Genomic DNA, 19,811 nt, shown 5'->3' on the forward strand with positions numbered 1-19,811 from the left:
ACTCTTAGGTTTCCAGTAGCTATTGTGGATTGGTCTCTGATCTACACCTCACGGGGCTCAGGGCCACGGGCCTGATAAGACAGCATCCTACCTGCTGCTCTTGTTTTTTTCTGTTCCAGGTTCCTCCAACCCAATGCCACTCCCAGCGATTAATCTCCTTTCTCTGCTTTGTTTACAGCGGCCCGTAAGTCAGACCACCGCCTGACAGGGTCATCCCTCTCCTTCTACGAGATAAAACTTTTACAGGGCTGCAAAGATAACAAACTGCAGCTACTGCCATGGGAGGACAGAGTGAGCGAGAGAGGGAGAGAAGGATAGAAAAGGATAAATAGCTGCTTGTAAATTTGTCCTGGCAGCCTGTCTTCTTAGTTCCAGCTAGCTCGAAGCTAACTGTGCTGAATATGTTTCAGTTATATGAAATGCTGCATAGGCTTAATAGTTTTATAAAAAAGTAATAAGCATATGTTTGTTTTTCTACTGTATCATGGTGCATATACTTTCCATTGACATCTTTTGTTTTAAAAACTGAACTAATGCCTTTTTCTATCGCCTGACCTAAATGTAACCTCACAGAAACCTTTTTGCATTTTTATGAACTAATTATTTAATGTTTAAGCCATTCCTCTACAACATTTATAATTTGAGGCTTTGCTATCTTTGTGCAGACACAATAAGCAAAACACACTTCATCCCTTTGAGATTACTCACATCAGTAAAGTGCATTAATATGCAAAGTAATGAGTGGTTTTGGGTTGCTCTAAAATCAGACATTTGGGGGTGATTATTTTTTTCATGGCCCAATAAAAGCTTCTGCATTCCGGTGCTGCTTGTTTCCATCTGCTAAAATGGCATCTCAAATCTTCAGCACTGCGTAGTACTAAAATAAAGCTCAATAAATACCCATAAAGCTTGTTTTGCCCCCCGACACTCACACTAAATGTGTACCCACAAGGCAAAATACAAAAACAACAGCTGAGCTTGTGTTGTAATTAAAATGTATTATCATAACCGCACCTTTATGATGTTTGTTCGAAGGAGTTTTGGGAGTTTGTTCTCAATCTCTTTGTACTTTCTGTCTTTTAGACCGTTCATTGGTGCCACTATGCAAAGAAATTAATGTTGACTGATGTGCCAAAACATTATAAACACCTGCCTAATATGCTGTTGGTCCTCCACGTGCTGCCAGAACAGTGCCGATCCGCAGAGGCATGGACTCTACAAGACCCCCAAAGGTGTCCTGTGGTATCTGGCACCAAGACATTAGCAGCAGATCCTTCAAGTCATGTAGACTGCGAGGTGGAGCCGCCGTGGATCGAACTTGTTGGTCCAGCACATCACACAGAGGCTCATCCCTCTTGAGATCTGGGGAAATTGGAGGCCAGGGTAACACCTCAAACTCTTCATCTTATTCCTCAATCCATTCCTGAAAAACACTTGCAATGTGGCAGGGTGCATTATCCTGCTGAAAGAGGCCACTTCCAGCAGGGAACACAATTTTCTTGAAGGCCTTGAAGGTCAGCAACAATGTTAAGGTAGGTGGCACATGTCAAATTTACATCCACATGAATGGCCGGCCCCAGGGTTTCCCAGCAGAACATTTCCAAGAGCATCACACTCCCTCCACGGGCTTGTCGTCATCTCACAGTGCATCCTGGTGCCATCACTTCCCTGGGTAAATGGCACATATACAAGGCCGTCCACGTGATATAAAAGAAAATGGGACTCATCGGACCAGGCAATATATTCTTCAACTGCCCCAAGGTCCAATTCCGACGCTCGCGTACCCATTGTAGGCGCTTTCGACGGTGAACGGGGCTCATTATAGGCCCACTACTTGATCTGCAGCTACACTGCAGTACCAGATGGGATAGCCTTCATTGCCTTTGTGCATCAATGAGCCTTGGGCACCCAACACCCTGTCGGCAGTTTGTGGTTTGTCCCGCTTTGGGCCACCGTTGGTAAATTCCCACCACTGCAGACCGGAAGTGACCCACAAGCCTTGCTGTTTCAGAAATACTCTGACCCAGTCACCTTGCCATAACAATTTGGCCCTTGTCAAAGTAGCTCAGATTTTTATTCCTACCCATTTCTCCTGCATCCAACACATTGTTTATGAGAACTGATTGTTTGCTTACCATCTAATCTACCCAGACCTTAATATGTGGCCTTGTTAGGAGATGATCAATGATATTCGCTTCACCGGTGACTGGTCATAATGCTCATCAGTGTATAGAGGGGGTCATGTGACCTCCTCTGTAGCAGAGGCTGCAGGAATGCAGAAAGCATTGCAAGCCATTGGCACCAATGGTCTCTACAATCAAATTGGCTCACAATGCTTTTGAGAAACGCAGCCCTAGATGATTTAGGGGCTGTTTACACAACACCGTTTTCAACTAAAAACATGAAACTTTTTATGTGTTTTAGCCTTTCATTTACACGACAACAGCGTTTTGGGTGCCTGAAAACGCAAAATTTTGAAAGTGGGTTTCAAAGTGCAAGTTTTTAAAAATGGTCGTGTAAACAACAAAATCGCGAATCTCTGAAGACGATGAAGTCATGCACATGCGTATTACGTGTTCAGTCTATAGTGTTTCATCGCCATCTAATGGCCTGGCAGCAGAATACAGCGTTTTTAGACGTTTTCGCGGATCCGTGTGAATGGGGATCGTTTTGACAATGGTGTTGTCTGTACACCGAAAACTCAAAGGAAAAACTTCTCAGTTTTAAGCATATAGTTGTCGTGTAAACGTACCCTTAGACAGATACTGTAATATATCTGTTCTCTGAGGAAGTGCATGGCGACTGGTTATGCGAGTGTGTGAGTGTAAAAATGGTCTGTTTGGTCCCACTCCACACATGAACAACACAGGTCACATTCAGTGTGACAACAAAATGTTACAGCCCTCTCTCTCATCCACTTATCCACCTTACCCCCTAACACCCTCTTTTCTCAATCTTTTATTTGTATTTATTTATTTATTAATATTTTATTAATTTTACATTTATTTATTTTAGCGGTAAGTATTCCAAGATGTCCAATTGTTTGGTCCAGGGAAATCATATTTTCCCCCTCTCCACTTTCCTTTAGCAAATTAAATTTGCTCCTAACTGTCCCACTGCAGTTAATTAACTGCCTGTGGTACCAAATTGCAAATTTACATTTTTATAGTTTTTCAAGTTAATTAGCCTGCTCACTCAGCCAGACACATCCTGTTTATGTGTCTTCCGTTTTGGACCGCCTGTTTCGAAACTATTCTGACAAAACAATGTCTCTTGGTGACAAATCTGCGACAAACCCTCAGCATTTACAAAATTCCTCAAAGTGATGTCATGAATGATATAATAACATAAAACGAAGCTTTTCAAGTACGTTGATTAATGAATGGATTTTTAACAAACTCATTTATTTACAGACCCTGATGGATTGGCAAGGTGACACGGCTCACTCTACTAAATGCCTGTTTAGTAGAGTCAAGCACACCTGTTGGTCAGCAGGATAAAACTATTGGGGAGAGTTTAAGGGAAACCTTGATGTTGGTTAAAAGTTGAATATATGCCTATTCTGCAAGTCAGAATATACAGATAGCACCAAATACCAAACAGAATCACAAAATTATTGTTTTGAACTTCTCAAACCAATAGAATAATGTGAGATCACCCCTCTGTGGCCCCATTGCAAAAGACAGAATGTGTCTGTTTATCACAAAGGAAAGAGAAAAATCCCTCTGCTGAGTCACATGACCTGTCAACCCAGAGCAATGTGCTTTAGCAAGATACCTCTGGGTGACAGATACTTCACACTCATTTCATCTGTTTTACAGTGCTGTCATTATTTATTAAACATTCAGATTGAATTGACAATGTGTTTTTATGTCCTATATTTATTGTTTTTTGATCTATGGATTGTTTAATATACAGTAGTGGCCAAAATGATGTTCGGCCTAGGAAAATTGACAACATCACCCTTTTATTAATAATTTGTTAAAGACATATTGCGTAGTTGTGCTTGAAGGGAATTGTGTGGTTTGTGATATGATAATGCATTGAAACATGGCAAATTGTGAGGGCATGCTCAGGCTTTCATTAAGAAATGAACACATGCAAAAACAAGAGAGAGCCAACAAAACATTAATAATTGGCTGTAGTTGGTACTTTTTCCTGAGTTTTTTTTTTTTTTTACTTTTTTTTTTCATTAGTAAAATTAAACCTGTAATCTGCCTTTTTTGCCAAATAATTTTGTCTGAAAAATACCAAGTTTAGTGTTATGTTCTTCCGTCAAGAGCATGACGAAGAAGATAAAGAATCAAAATAGACTTTATTAGTTAATCCACAAGCAAACTCAGACGAAAGCAGGCAAAATAACACAACCACAATACATAGACGACACCGGACCAGTCACAAATGAAACACAGGGACTTAAATACAAGGAACAAAGAAAGGGTACAAATTAGGAAACAGCTGAACAGAATGACTAATTAAATGAGTAACCAAGGTAACTAACAACAAACTCAGTTCAGAAAACTAACTGAACTGAGCATATACGTGTGTGTGTGTGTGTGTGTGTGTGTGTGTGTGTGTGTGTGTGTGTGTGTGTGTGTGTGTGTGTGTGTGTGTGTGTGTGTGTGTGTGTGTGTGTGTGTGTGTGTGTGTGTGTGTGTGTGTGTGTGTGTAATTAGCCTACATATATATAAACAAAATGTTTATCACTGTAAAGCTCAGTGCATATGTCTAATGCATCCCTCCTGATCTCACACGGGCCTTGCTATGTCTGTCTCGGACCTGCTGTTACCCTCATCTCCCCTTCTCTTAGTTAGCGGCATTCACAAGCCAGCTGTTTATAATTAAATTTATACGCAATGGTGAATAGCCAGATAAAGGGAGCAAATAGTTCTGTGTGCTCTAACTACAATGCAGAAAGTAGACAAGCATATGTGCATTGTGCAATACTACTAATTAAAATGGTTGTTATAGGAAGGAAAGGGCAAGCTTTAGGTGATCCTCCTGTGATGTAAAGCCTATAGGTTGTACTCTTACTTCTCATTTTTGCTGCATCCTTACTTTATTATACAATATTCATATGTGTGCGTGTGTGTGTTTCTCAGAGCTTTTGTAAAATTATCCGAAACCCCTAGAGAGGATCTGGCCAGATTGAACAAGCTTGTTTTTTGGTGTATACTTTTATTATTTTGTTTGGCTCTTTGCCTCGTTTTGAGAGTATGAAAGATAGAGAGAGTACATTTTCCCTGCTGTTGCTGTAAGCTCCCTTTCCAGTATGGGGGTAATGATTTCTCAGTGGGTAAACAAATATGAAATATTCCTTTTTAAAATGTAGAGCAAGAAAAAACGAATTTACTTGCTACACAGATAATTACAGTTAATTAAAAATAAGAATATCATTCAAATTAAAATCATCCTGTCAACATATTCATATCAACAAAGATTCGACCAAGTGCAAATCAGCGAAAGTGAGCGAGCAATTGTGGATTGATAAACTAATAAAAGACACACAGCACAATAACATCCTATATGTCTGATAGTTATATTTATATGATTTTCTTTTTCCTCACAAAGTCATACATTTCGAAATGGATCAGTTCGTTATTGAGCGTGCAACTGAATCACAGAATTGCTGTGAACTAATGCTTTATCTCTGAGGACAGAGATCAGCAAAAATAAACATCAACGGATTGCCATTGCTACCTTGGGGATGGTCCTCCATATGGTTTGATCACACTATGGCGTATTCAAGCAGAAATATACTTAATAACAGCTTTAATTAAACTCTGAATGACAGATTGAGACTTAACCATATATAGTGGCCCTAAAATCTGAGCACTTTTAAAATGAATATAATTGCATTAATTATAAAATATTAAATCAAGTGCCATCTGCAAACAAATTGTACCCTTTTTATAACTTTTTTATAACTTTTCTGAAACATTTTTGCAATGACTTTTGCCCATCTGTTGTCAAGGTGTATTAAGCTACTTCAAGTGCAAAGCTAGTTGAATAATCACATGTGTAGTTCAACACTATAGAAGCTTGTTTCCGACGTGAATAAAAAAAGGAAATTGTGACTTTTTATCTCACCATTCTGACTTTATTTCTTGCTATTGCGAGTTAATAACTTGCAATTTGGACTTATTTTCTCAGAATTGTGAGATATAAACTCGCAATTGAGAGTAATGTAATATGGATATGGAAGTCCAATTCTGAGGAAAGAATTGCGTGATGTAAACACTCAATTATGAGAAAAGTATTCAGAATAGTGAGTTATATAAAGTCCAATTCTGAGTTTAATTCTCACAATTCTGACTTTATAACTCGCAATTGTAAATGTAAACTCGCAATTGCCTGAAAAAAAAGTTATTCTGTGGCGGAAACAATCTTCTATACATCACAATGTTCCACTAAAATTTGACAATCAAAAACTCGTTTGACTTGATTTAAAAAAATAGGCTATCAATTATTTTAAAATATGAAAACTTCTTTTAGCGAAATAATTTTTTGCTTTATTTCTTTGAAACAATATACGTCTAGTCACAATGTGCTGCGATGCAGATGTGAAGTCACTGCTGTGAAGACACGAAATGAGAATCTGGCACGGTCACGTTTTTCTCTGCTTGTTACTCATCAGCCACAGATGTCAGCACTCCTTTTGTCCTTGTAGTTGATGAGCGTCGAGAGACTGCAGCTGTGATTGGTTGACATCCAGCCAGCCAAGTTGCTTAACTGTGGTGCTGTCCATGGTGCTGCAGCACAAGAGACAAGAACCAAGGGCTTAGGGATTTTATTTCTCTTTTGCTAATCTGGTCATATCTGCAATGATTGCAGTTTTTATTGGATGAATACAATATCAAACATCCTTTTATCAATCATCCTGTTCTACTTACTGTTTAAATAAAGTCCTCAACAAAAATGTTCTGGGGATGAGTCTACTGTCCAATAATCCCTGTGGGTATTAATAAAGTTGCATTGTTTTGTATTGTATCACAAGCATTTTATATATTTAAAAATATACCTCTCTTTATAGAAAACAAAAATCAACATGTTCATTCTAATTCACCTGTCAATCTCTATCTGCCAAACATACAAATCAGAGTGCAAGACATCCTTTAAAGTACGAACACCGAACGGCTTCTGCTCATATCCTTCACGACTGATTTCCCGACAGCTGTTATTTGCAAGAGACCAATGCCAAAATATTATGATAAATTCACTGTAAAAAAAAAAACTTAACATTTATCAAATATAAACAAATCTGGTGATTCAGTACTTTACTGTTTTTCACAAAAATACTGTAGATATGCAGTACCCGTCCAAAGTTTGGAAACATTACTATTTTTAATGTTTTTGAAAGAAGTCTCTTCAATGTTCATCAAGGCTGCATATATTTTTTATTAAAAATATATAGAAAAAACAGTAATATTGTAAAATATTACAATTTAAATAAATGGTTTTCTATTTTAATATACTTTAAATTATAATTTATTTCTGTGATGCAAAGCTGAATTTTCATCAGCCATTACTCCAGTCTTTTGTGTCACATGATCCTTCAGAAATCATTCTAATATGCTGATTTCATACTTTGTATCATTGTTGGAAACATGCTGCTCAATAGGAGGGGAAAAAACTAAAATAATTCTGTCAGTTTCGCCCAATCCTCTGAAGCAAAACTAGCTAAACTACAGGTAAGAAAACGGTTGCCATAGTGATTTTTTTATTTTTTATAATGATGAATAGGCAAAAGTTTTTAAGACAAATTCCTCCAGAAATCATTCTCATATGCTCATTTGGTGCTCAAGAAACATTTGTTATTATTATCAATGTTGAGAATGACTGTGCTGCTTAGTGTTTTTTGTGAAAACCGTGATGCATGTTTTTCAGGATTCTTTGATGAATAGAAAGTTCAAAAGAACAGCATTAATTTGAAATAGAAATCTTCTGTGACATTATGGATGTCTTTAATGTCAATTTTGATCAATTAAACGCATCCTTGCTGAAGAAAGGTTTTAATTGTTCTTACTGCAAACTTTTGAATGGTGGTGCACATATAATAAATGTTTTACCTTATGGTAAGGTAACTAACACTAAATCCATTTTTTGTGTGTGTGCTGTATCATTTTTACATTCTTTTTCCGTTAAAATTAAGAAAATTTTTACAGTGTATATTTATATGTGTTTTGCTATAAAGGTCTGTGAGGGGAAGATAGACAGACTCCTCCCCTTCCACAGACTAATAACAGCACACAGAAGAGGAGATTTTGGACCAGATTTAATAAACAGGGCAAATTATCGTTAAAGCGATGGGAGTGGTAAGTTCTGAGCGTGATCTCCTGACGATATGCAAATTGATGAACCCAGAAGCAGCCGGATCATTTCCATAATGACCAACACAATCTACTAAGAGCAGTGCAAATTAGCGTCTAGTTTAAGACAGTTTAAGGTAGTTTAAGGGCAGTAAATAATGGAGCAAATACCAGTAAATTGACTAGCGCAAACCTTAGTAAATCGCCTTGAATTATTCATTTCAATACTCTCCTCCCATAATTTTTGCATCTGAAATGGAAACTCCTACAAATGCATATGCAATAAGGTCAGCCTCAAAAATAACTGTGCCCACACCTTTTCAGCGCTAATTTTTCACTATGCCAAAATAGTTTTTATTTATTTAATTTTTTTATCTCGCCATAAAAAAATCCCATTTAAAAGGCTAATGTGCAGGAATGTGATCTGCCTCCTTAAGACCTGTTGACTGATGGCAGTTTCAGACACTGTGTGTCAATACTCATTGTAAGTAACAAACTGATGAACTATCATACAGTACACACACGCCACACCAGTGAAACCTCAAAAGTAAAGCACACCAGTTAACATACAGTAGTGGCCAAAAGTTATGTCCGGCCAAGGAAATATTAATATTTAAATATTAATAAAAATTGTTAAAGATTTTGTAAGCATATTGCGTAGTTATGCTTGGAGTCTTGCAGGGACATTAAACCCAAATATCCCTTCAAGACATAACTTTTGGCCACTACTGTATATATTCACAGGAGAGGAATTGTATGGGGAACAATCGAACAATCAAACAAGCATTTGTGATGTCAAAGACAGAACAAACATAACTGAATGAGAACCTGTCAATTACATCATTTGAGATCTAAATTTGCATGTATATTGCATATTGATAGACATAGACTGAAGCGCTGACCAGCAGGAGTGGCCGTGTAACTGGAGTGGCCCCCAGGTTACTGTTTGAACTGCTTATAAATTCATTGGACTTCACCCCATCTGATAGAACAAACAGAGCCAGACCTATAAGCTGAGCTTATGGGCCCATTAACTCCTCTCCAGGTCCATGTTTATCACAATACTGGTAGTGCAGGATAGTCCCTACGGACACAAAACAGCAGCATAAATCCACTCTGGCAAACCTCTGCGATCATTTACAGCTCATTCTCATGCACTAAACAGCTTTCAAATGGGCGTGTAGGAATTAGTGCACTGGTGAATGGGACACCCCCACAGCCCCCCACGGTATAGAGCAGTCTCAACCCATCTCAAAATATGAGGCAATTACATAATGGTTAATTTGCCTATTTAGAGCAATTTTACTTCACATAGATGGCACATTAAAGCGACAAATATACAGGAATCCCAGTCACGGAAAACAATGTCTAACGTGCCTGAAAGCTCATTATTGATTGGAGCACAGCTACTTTTTGAGAACTATCTTTAGGACAATTCAGCTACTGCTGTGTCAGTCACACCCAAAGTGTTTTGGTGTTGACCCGTTGTTTTTCAGGTGCTTTCCTAGATGAGCTTGCGCTAGATGGATGTCTTTGACAATTAACTTTTTGCCGTTTTCGGATTTAAAACGCATCCTGAGCACCTTCGTTCTGCTTAGGTGTACCATTGCTCTCACATGATCATTCGGTCTAAATAAAAGAGTCTTATAGAAGTGCATAATGGGTGTTATGCTCAACAAACTTCCGTATTCTGTAAAACAGGTTGTATCGCTTTCTGTTCAGGTCTTTTGTATGTGCTTCATTAAATATAAGGCTGTTTTACTTAAGATACCTTCAAAGGAGCTACCAAAGATTAGCATAACTGATGTCCATCGCATATACAGATTGATATCTAAAAGTAACTCAATAACATTCAAGGTGTTTAAAGGTGCTCTAAGCGATTTTTTAGGCAGAATTTTTTTTTGTCACATACAGCAAACATCTCCTCACTATCCGCTAGCTGCCTGTCCCCTGAACACTGTAAAAAAACGCGGTCTCTGTAGACAGCCCAGGCTCCACAAACGGCAACAAAAACAAATTGGCCCAACCTGGAACACGAAACATAACAAACAGTGTTCCAGCCAATAACCGACAAGAATGATTTGGGGGTGGGGGTGGGGGTTGGGGTGTTAGTGCGCGTGCACATGAAGGGGGGTGTCGGGAGTGGAGGAGAGAGAACCATGAAGAGGGAAGTTAGCTAGAGGAGAGATGTCCTAGACAACGACAACGACTAACGTTAGAATTATATTCTCTTGAATTTTGATATGGCTGACACACGACCAAAGAGACGACGTTTCGATGAACAAATAGCAAAGAAGGGGGAAAAGGAGAAGGAACGCGCAAAGTCACAAATTTACATTGGAAAAGCCTGTTTCAGGAAGCACGGAAGAGAGGGGGAGGGGACAGGATGAGGAGGAGGGAGGGTCGAGCTAGCCTCCGTTTTGTTTGACAATACTTCGAACGTCAACAAGAAGTGACATCACCCAACATCGCTTAGAGCACCTTTAAAGGGGTGGTTGATTATGAACTACATTTTCTAACTTTAGTTAGTGTGTAATGTTGCTGTTTGAGCATAAACAACATCTGCAAAGTTACAACGCTCAAAGTTCAAAGCAAAGGGAGATATTTTCTTTTATAGAAATCGCTTTTTAAGGACTACAACAAACGATTGATAAGGACTAAACAAGCTTCCCCCACCGGGTTAGTGACATCACAAACCCTAAAATGTACATAAACCCTGCTCCCGGGAACATGCAACAAAGGGGGTGAGTTCATGAGAAGAGGAAGAGTTGTTGTAGTAGAGCACATTTGTGAGTCTGCTCAAGCTGTCGCATCCGTCTTTTCACATTTGTTGCAATACAGTAACAAATGCAATATCATGTCACTCTGAAGGCATCTTACAATAGTTCCAACACAAGTGATTTATTAGATTATCATGACAGAATATGCTAATCAATGACTTGAAGATTGTTAACTCCACATCAGCTACATAAATTCATCAACTAACCATTCAGAAATGTCCTGTTGCATTCTACATTTTGACACTTCTTCTTGAGTCATCATTGTCCGACTCCAGGTTGAACATAAAAGGCAGAACAGTTTCTGACATTTTAGTGCGTGTCTGCAAGCTGCTAAGGACACTCCTGTTGTAGCTCCGCCCTCTTCTTGAAATGGGGCCGGGAGCAGCAGCTCATTTGCATTTAAAGGAACACACACAAAACGACGTGTTTTTGTTCAACCTCAAAAAGGGACAATTTTAACATGCTATAACAAATTATCTGTGGGATATTTCCTAGCTAAAATTTCACACACACACTCTGGGGACATCAGAAACTTATTCTACATCTTGTTAAAGGGGGCATTATACCACCCCTTTAAAATCAAATAAAACTGCAACAATAAAAATAACTAGCTTGGTCAGCTGATTACCTTAAAAATCCATAGATATCAGCTTATGTTCATACTGCCATTAACACTTTCTCCAATCGGACAAGTGGATGTGATTAGACCTTTTTTCCTGTTTGTCCATGCAACATTCGACAAAGCCTATAGTTAGCCTAGACACACTCAGGTTTTTAACATAAGCATTAGGGCTTGGTAAAAAATATTGATTTCTTGATTTGAATCGATTCTCATTTTTACGAACCGATATCGCTTCTTAAATCCCAAGAATCGATTAGTCATCCTGTTTTCAGTTGATGAATGAATGTAACATTGTAGCGTGCATCCCATCCAATAAATCACAATAATCTTTTGAAACTATTGATATGAAGCAAGGTCTCAGATTTCAAATTACGTCCATTTTCTTACGAAATTCAAAAACATAAATACCGTTTTGGCGCTGTGGCGTGAGATCGCTCTGGCGCATCTCAGCTCAAGAGCAGCAGCAGCGCGGAGCGCACATGATCTTCTCTTCCGCCTTAATACCAGTTACCACGCGAAATAAACATGAATGAGCATCTGAAAGTGTGTTAAAAGGTAGAGTACAACTTATCGAAATCAGTGTTTCAACCGTGGAAAGACGTCCGTAAATCAGCTTGTAAACAATATCATGTATGCATGTTTGAATAAATCTGGCAGGTTTTTATGACAGCCACCATTTAAATGTTTATATTTCATATAACTTTATTATTATAAAAATAAATAAAAGTTTAATTTAAGTGTTTGTATACAAATCAGTAAATTTTTACCTTCAATATTATAGTAGGCTAATGAAGCCTAGTAGGCTACCACTGACTCCCATAGTTTACAGCATTAGTTAAGAGATTTGTTTTCCTTGAGAAAATGTGCCATATTGTACCTGATATCCAAAATAATCAATATTGAATCGAATCGAATTGCAAGCTTGTGAATTGAAATTGAATCGAATTGTGAAATTTGTGTCAATAACCAGCCCTAATAATTTATAAAATAAATTCCTGCAGGAACTCATGATTCATGTTGTACGTCATATTAAAAATAAATTGTGAGCATTTGACTTACTGTCTGTACACATCTCATTTGTGATTTAATTTCTAAAGGAACATGCCCTCAATCTTACACAATCATATCAAGCATTCACACTCCCTTCTTGTGCATTTAAATGACACAAGACAGTTAAAAATTCTCATTTCCTGTCAGTTATCAACGCACACAAGCTGCAGTGTCACAGGTGGAACTCTGCTGGTGGGTTGAAGTGCTAATGTGGGTGAGTTATTTGAGCCTCTGTGTGTGTGTGTGTGTGTGTGTGTGTGTGTGTGTGTGTGTGTGTGTGTGTGTGTGTGTGTGTGTGTGTGTGTGTGTGTGTGTGTGTGTGTGTGTGTGTGTGTGTGTGTGTGTGTGTGTGTGTGTGTGTGTGTGTGTGTGTGTGTGTGTGTGTGTGTGTGTGTGTAGGGGATTTATATATCCTCACGTCTGGATTTTAATTTGGGAGAGAATAATAACAGATCAGATATGGGAGTTAATCACAGCTTTTCTTCTTTATATCACCCCTGAGAATTACACATTGCTCTCTCTCCGTTTCTGTCTCACTTTGTCTCTATCTCTTTCTCCTTCACCTTTTCTATTGTCATCTCTCCTTTTTTTTTTTTCTGTGTAAATGCCTCATAAATCAGGTTCATATAAAGCAGCCATCATATTGAGGCAGCTGTTGTCCCCCAGAAACTCATTAAGGAAAGAAGAGAAGCACTCTTCACTAATGAAAGTGAAGTGATGTCTAGGTCTTAACACACATTATTCTACAAGGGCTTATTGGGACAGAGAGAAGGAAGAGGACGAATATGATAAAGAGGCATGGAAAGGAGGAGAAGAAAGGAGAAGAGACAGATATTGACACAATAAAACAGATGGAATAATAAATAAAGCAACTTGTGTTGTGTGTTGAGGGACATATTAGCATGACTATTTTTGCTTTGTTTTGCTAGTCAGATGTTTAGGCCTTTTGTAGAATGAGCTTTATGTGCAGCTGTTTTTAATTGCTCCTTTGGGAAAGATTGTAGGACTGCACATGCACATTGGCTGGCCTAGCCTGAAGAATAAGCTTTTTAATGCTATTTGAGCATAAGCAACAACATTTATGGGACAGTTCATGTCAGATTTAGTTGCTGATTTGAAATAGGCCTATGTTATTTAAATGTGAGTTTGGCAAGCAGGTTTTGAGGTTTCAGGATTTCCCCATTCAAGTAGATAGGACTTGGTCTTGGATACCTGAAATATCTGCCTGTTGTTGCAAATACGGGCGGCGAGTGAACAGACTTTCCTTGAAAGGGAATTTGACTACAGATTATCTTTTATGCTAAGTTAACATGCTAAGTGCAGATGTTTAATTTAGCTTGATAAAAAAAAACTATTTTAAACACAAGCCAATTTCGGATGAATTTGTATAGGCTAAAGTGTTTTGTACAGAAATTTACATTTTTAGAAAAAAACCCCATAAGCATGAAGGAAGGTCTTCCTCTAACTCTATATGATGAACGAATGTTTCAACGCATTTCAAAATTTCTGAAAATGTCCCCAGAGGACTATAAAAAGACATCTAAACAAGGAAAAGACTTACAAGGGGCTAAATAATATATGAATTCATACCTAAATATATGCTATAAGTTACAATACTAATACTTTGTGTTTTTTGTGTCCATTTGTATCTGTGAGTGTATATATGTAAACGATTACGCTTCAAACTATTTTTGTTCTTGTTCATCTTGTGTAGCCGATATAAGTCATGGTCAGTGCTTTGAAAACCCTGTTATCAAGAGAGAAAGAGGTGTACTACTATCAATAGAAATGTTGTGTGTGTCAGTGAGAGAAAAAGAAATATGCGGTCTTGCGGCACAAATGTGTTAGACTCTTGAGTGATGCCCTGTCAGGCTGCTGTTTTGACACTTGTCAGCTCCACACCTCTGTGGATGTTTGTGTGTGTGTTTGTAAGTGTGCATGAGTGGGTCATTCTGACAGAGTCACTTGAGCCTCTATGGACCCTGTTGGAGATAAAGTGGCAGGCTGGTCAGCTGTGTGAGTGAGCTGAAACATTTAACCAAGCTGCCAGGTTAATCAAACTCAGATGACCAGGTAGAAGGAACATCCACCTCTGTCTCTTTCCCCTTCATTAACCTGGAACAATCACACTAAACGCTCTGGTTATAGAATTTGAGTTGGCAGTCTGTGAATGTGATGCCAAAACAAAACAATTACAACACAAGTTATATAGAGTTATTATAGTTAGCTAAAAGCAAAAACTACATTACTTAAACTTGTTTTATTTCAGTTAGTTGCCAAGGAAACATTTCTCATTTTCATTCTGTTTACTTGATGTACTAAAATAACTTTAGCAGAGAAAATGTAAAAAAAAAAAACATATTTAAAAAATAAACCCACTATTTTTATATATATTAATATAACTAATTCAAAATATGAATTAAAACTATGATAGAGAGCTGGTTCCTTATAATACATCACAAATTGTGCGACCTGATTCCCGAAATAAGTGAATCCAATGATCCAGTTCGTTAAATGAATAGCTCACTGTCTTTATAAATTCTTTGCTGAACTAAATCCAGCATAGTGGTTACTGAATCAACATCCAACTCACGATTTTAGTTCTGACTCTGATTCTGAACGAGTCAAATATAAAGTGGAATTGCTTTGCTGTTTTGGTTGTGCAGCGTGCGTGTTTTTAATAATTTGAATAAACCATTGTTTACTGAGTGGAAAATCACAGTGCATGAAGATATGAGAGAGAAATAATGAGGATACAGGTGGAGGGAAGAAGTAAAAGGCAGGGAAGGCTGGGAAATGAGCATGAGCCTGATGTACAGCACTCTAGAGGACTGAAATGTTTGAACACGCCGCTGGCATGCAAATATAGATAAAAAAGGTTTCCCATATTTAATACCAACTTAATTATCCATGTGAGCTTTATTAGTTATGCAAGACAGTTTGGATAACGTAAGAAAATTAGCACTCATTAATGGAAACAACGTGATGCTTTGTCAAACACACACACACACAGGAAGACAGTCACAAACTGAAATCTATAACCGATCTAACATTTGAAAGTTTGGGGTCAGTAAGATATTTAACAAAGACATTGTTACAAAAAAATCTGTTTCACAAATTCTTTCTTTCTATTCATCAAAGAAACTTGAAAAAATAAATATATATCTTGTTTTCAGCAAAACACTTTTCAAGAATGATACTAATAAACGTTTATTGAGCACCAAATCAGCATATTAGAATGATTTCTGATGGATCATGACACTGAAGTAATGATGCTGAAAATTAAGCTTTGCCAACACAGGAATAAATTGCATTTGAAAATATAATAAAATAGATAACAGTTACTCTAAATTGTATATTTCACAATATTACTGTTTTCACAAAATGAGGACTTTGCCTGATCAGCCTACCAGTAACTCATTGACATGCATCTGCTGTCGAGATACTGTAAGAGCATTGTGACACATCCACCCCTCTACACTCCTGTCTGTTGACACATCGGTTTATGATCTCATTACACAGTCCATTAATTAACAGTGAATTAGTAAGAGAGAGCAGCCAACAGTGAACACCTGTCCACACACACTCATGGGTCCTCTCCTCCTCTCTTTATTGTGGCATGTTTGCTCAGCTCATGTTTTACCCGTAGTGCCATTCTTTTCATTTAGCCGTCTGCCTGATGCCATGTATTTTGAGGGTCCTGTGCCATGCCATATAGTACCTCTGTGGGATGCTGAGCAGCTTTTTGCTCAGGCACTCAAGAGGCCACCTAATCACACTGGCAAGACAGCACAGCCTATCACTTAACTACCATGTCATTCATCACCATGTCGGTTAATTGACAGGTTCTGCTGTAACTGGAAGAGCTGTGTCAGCACAGATAAATGCAGGGCGGGCAGACAAATGAAAGCCGCTGTATCAGTTTAGATGTTTATCAATGCGAGGCGCAATAGAGGTCTATTTTACTGTAAATCGCTTTCGATATAAAATTATAGCGTGAGAGGGCCATGAGTCAGATGCAATATGGAGATTCAATAGCCAAAAATAGGATGCTGGCTGTCATTATCTGTACGTCAGAGACCCCAAAATAAAAATGCTCTAGTCATTTATTCACCCTCATGTCTTTAACCTGTAGGACCTATTTCTTCTGTGAAATACAAAAGGAGATATTTAAAGCAGATGCTTTTTCTATACAATGAAAGTGAATGGTACCACGGCTATCAAGCATGTTAAAGGATAACTGTCGCCAAAATGCAACCTAGGGTCTTTTTTTCACGTAGTAACCTAGAATACTGTCTAACACTTGATGGCTGCTCTGTTAAGTCTTCGTCGTCGGTTAGGAACCTGGGTGTGCTCTTTGATACCAATCTTTCATTTGAAAGTCACGTGTCTAGTATCTGTAAAACTCTGTCTAGTATGGTTTAGCTCCGCAGTACTTGAGCGAGCTCTTAACGCATTATAGTCCTTCACGTCTATTGCGATCTCAAAATTCCGGCCAGTTAATAATACCTAGAATATCAAAATCGACTGCTGGCGGTAGATCCTTCTCCTATTTAGCACCAAAACTTTGGAACAGTCTTCCTACCATTGTCCGGGAAGCAGACACACTCTGTCAGTTCAAAGCCAGATTAAAGACACATCTCTTTGACCTAGCATTCACATAATACATAATAGACTTCTATAATTCAATGTTAGGCTGCATAGATTAGGTCAGCCGGAACCGGGAACACTTCCCATAAATCCTGATGTACTCGTTACATCATGAGAAGAATGGCATCTACGCTAATTTTAGTGTCTGTGTTTATCTCGAGGTTTTCCCGCAGCCTCCCGGATCCAGGCCGTATCCAGATCTGATGAAGGACCTTCGCCTGGACCCGATGACAACGCAGTGCTGAAGTGCCAACTAGTCTCTCCCTATGGAGGATCCCTTTACCACTCTACAGATAAGGCGTTGTCTGGAAATTTCGTTTCACGTTCCTACCCGAAGTGACAAAATTAAATTAAATTCTCTATCAAAATTTATAAGGAAAGCCCAGTACTTTGTTTAGGCTTGGTCTGTAGGGAATTCCAAACCTGCGCACATATATTCAAACGCACATAACTATAGAACCAATTCTAAATACACATGTGAACGCCATCAGCGTTTCTCACAGGTTCGCGTTTAAAGTCTGTGTAGAGAGAATGGTGTCGTCTTAGCGGCCCCTAATTTAATAACAAATGATCGTTGCGACGGAAGCAAATCAATCAAAAATAACTTTAGCTTGAAAATAACTTTATTAAAGAACCGCTATAAAGCCAAAACAATCTCTGTTACCTTAAATTATACGCTTGTCTCTGTAAAGCTGCTTTGAAACAATCTACATTGTTAAAAGCGCTATATAAATGAAGATGACTTGACTTGACTTGACTTTGTTAATCTACCCGAGGCAAACTTTCGTTTAAAAGCATAATTAGAATGGAAACGCCACTTTTAAGTTTGACCGTATTTTCGTTTTCGGTCAAATTGCCTTTTGAATGGGAGTGCTTGGGGCACTTCTATGATAGCATCAAAAATCGCTATTTTTAAAACACTAAGAAGGCTCGACACAACATGAAACTTTGCTCGAAGTATCACCAGGGTCTGTACACATGAACTTGAGCATTGAGAACATTGTTTGTGTACACAGAGTTTACTAAAAAGAAAGATTTTGAACAACTCACTGTAGCTGTTGTTGTTTCCGTCCGCCAGCATTTTGACAGTCAAACATAGTCGATCTCCGAATGCAACGTAACAGGGAGGAGAGTAAAGATGGAAAGCTCCTAAAGTTCCATATAAATTCACGGATAATTTGTTGTTTTGTCATTAGTGAAAATCAATATTGACCCTGTATTTGAAAAAGGATGCTCATATAAGAAGCAATACTAAAATTCAGAGTCAGTTCATTCACATTCGGAGATCGACTATTTTTGACTGTCAAAATGTCGGCGGACACAGCTATAGTGAGTTGTTCAAAATCTTTCTTTCTTAGTAAATTCTGTGTACACAAACAATGTTCTCAATGCTCGAGTTCATGTGTAGAGACCCTGGTGATACTTTGAGCAAATATTCATGTTGTGTCGAGCCTTCTTAGTGTTTTAAAAATAGCGATTTTTGATGCTATCATAGAAGTGCCCCAAGCACTCCCATTCAAAAGGCAATTTGACCGAAAACGAAAATACGGTCAAACTTAAAAGTGGCGTTTCCATTCTAATTATGCTTTTAAACTAAAGTTTGCCTCGGGTAGATTAACAAAAAAGACCGTAGGTTGCATTTTGGCAAGAGTTATCCTTTAAGGCAAGATTTTCAGTGAATAAATTAAATTTCAAACAATCTCACACAAAGATAGTGTTTGACTTCAGAAGACATGCAATATACTGCAAAAAAACATATATATATGCTTTTACGGTGCTTTTTGGATCCTGACCGCCTCTGGTCCCCATCCACTTTCATTGTATTGAAGAGACAAATGTAATTATTCAACAAAACAGCTCATTTTGTGCTCCACATTGGAGAACTTATTACTTAAAACTAATATACTTAAGTGTAAACTGAATGTAATATTATTGGACAGAGGAGCTAACAAGATATAATCAAGGGAAACCAATCAACAAAAGAACTACAAAGGGACGACAAACAGACACAGGAAACTAAGGCATGAAACACAATAAAAGTCCTTAAACACAAAACACAGTCGTGACTATATTAACTTTAAATGTAACACACTACAGTTAAAATTCTAATCAAGTGCTATGTGTATGTGAGTATGTTAGTGTTAGTTAACACATCAAAATAAGTGTCTTTAAAGAACAACAGGGTTACATTGAGTATTTTTTTAACAGTCATGGAAGTGTCTCTTTAAGTGCACATAGAAAACAATCAAGCACACTTCTTTTTCACAAGGGTCCCAAAACTGTTTTGTTTTTCCTCCCAAAAGGGTCACCTCTAACATCATTTTTTTATTATTAAGAACAACTGTGTTACTCTAAACCAGGAGCTGAACTTGGCAGTGTGGTCAGGTTTTAAATTATTGC

This window comes from Leuciscus leuciscus (assembly GCF_965113295.1).
Source record: "Leuciscus leuciscus genome assembly, chromosome: 17".
In the NCBI taxonomy this organism is placed as follows: Eukaryota; Metazoa; Chordata; class Actinopteri; order Cypriniformes; family Leuciscidae; genus Leuciscus; species Leuciscus leuciscus.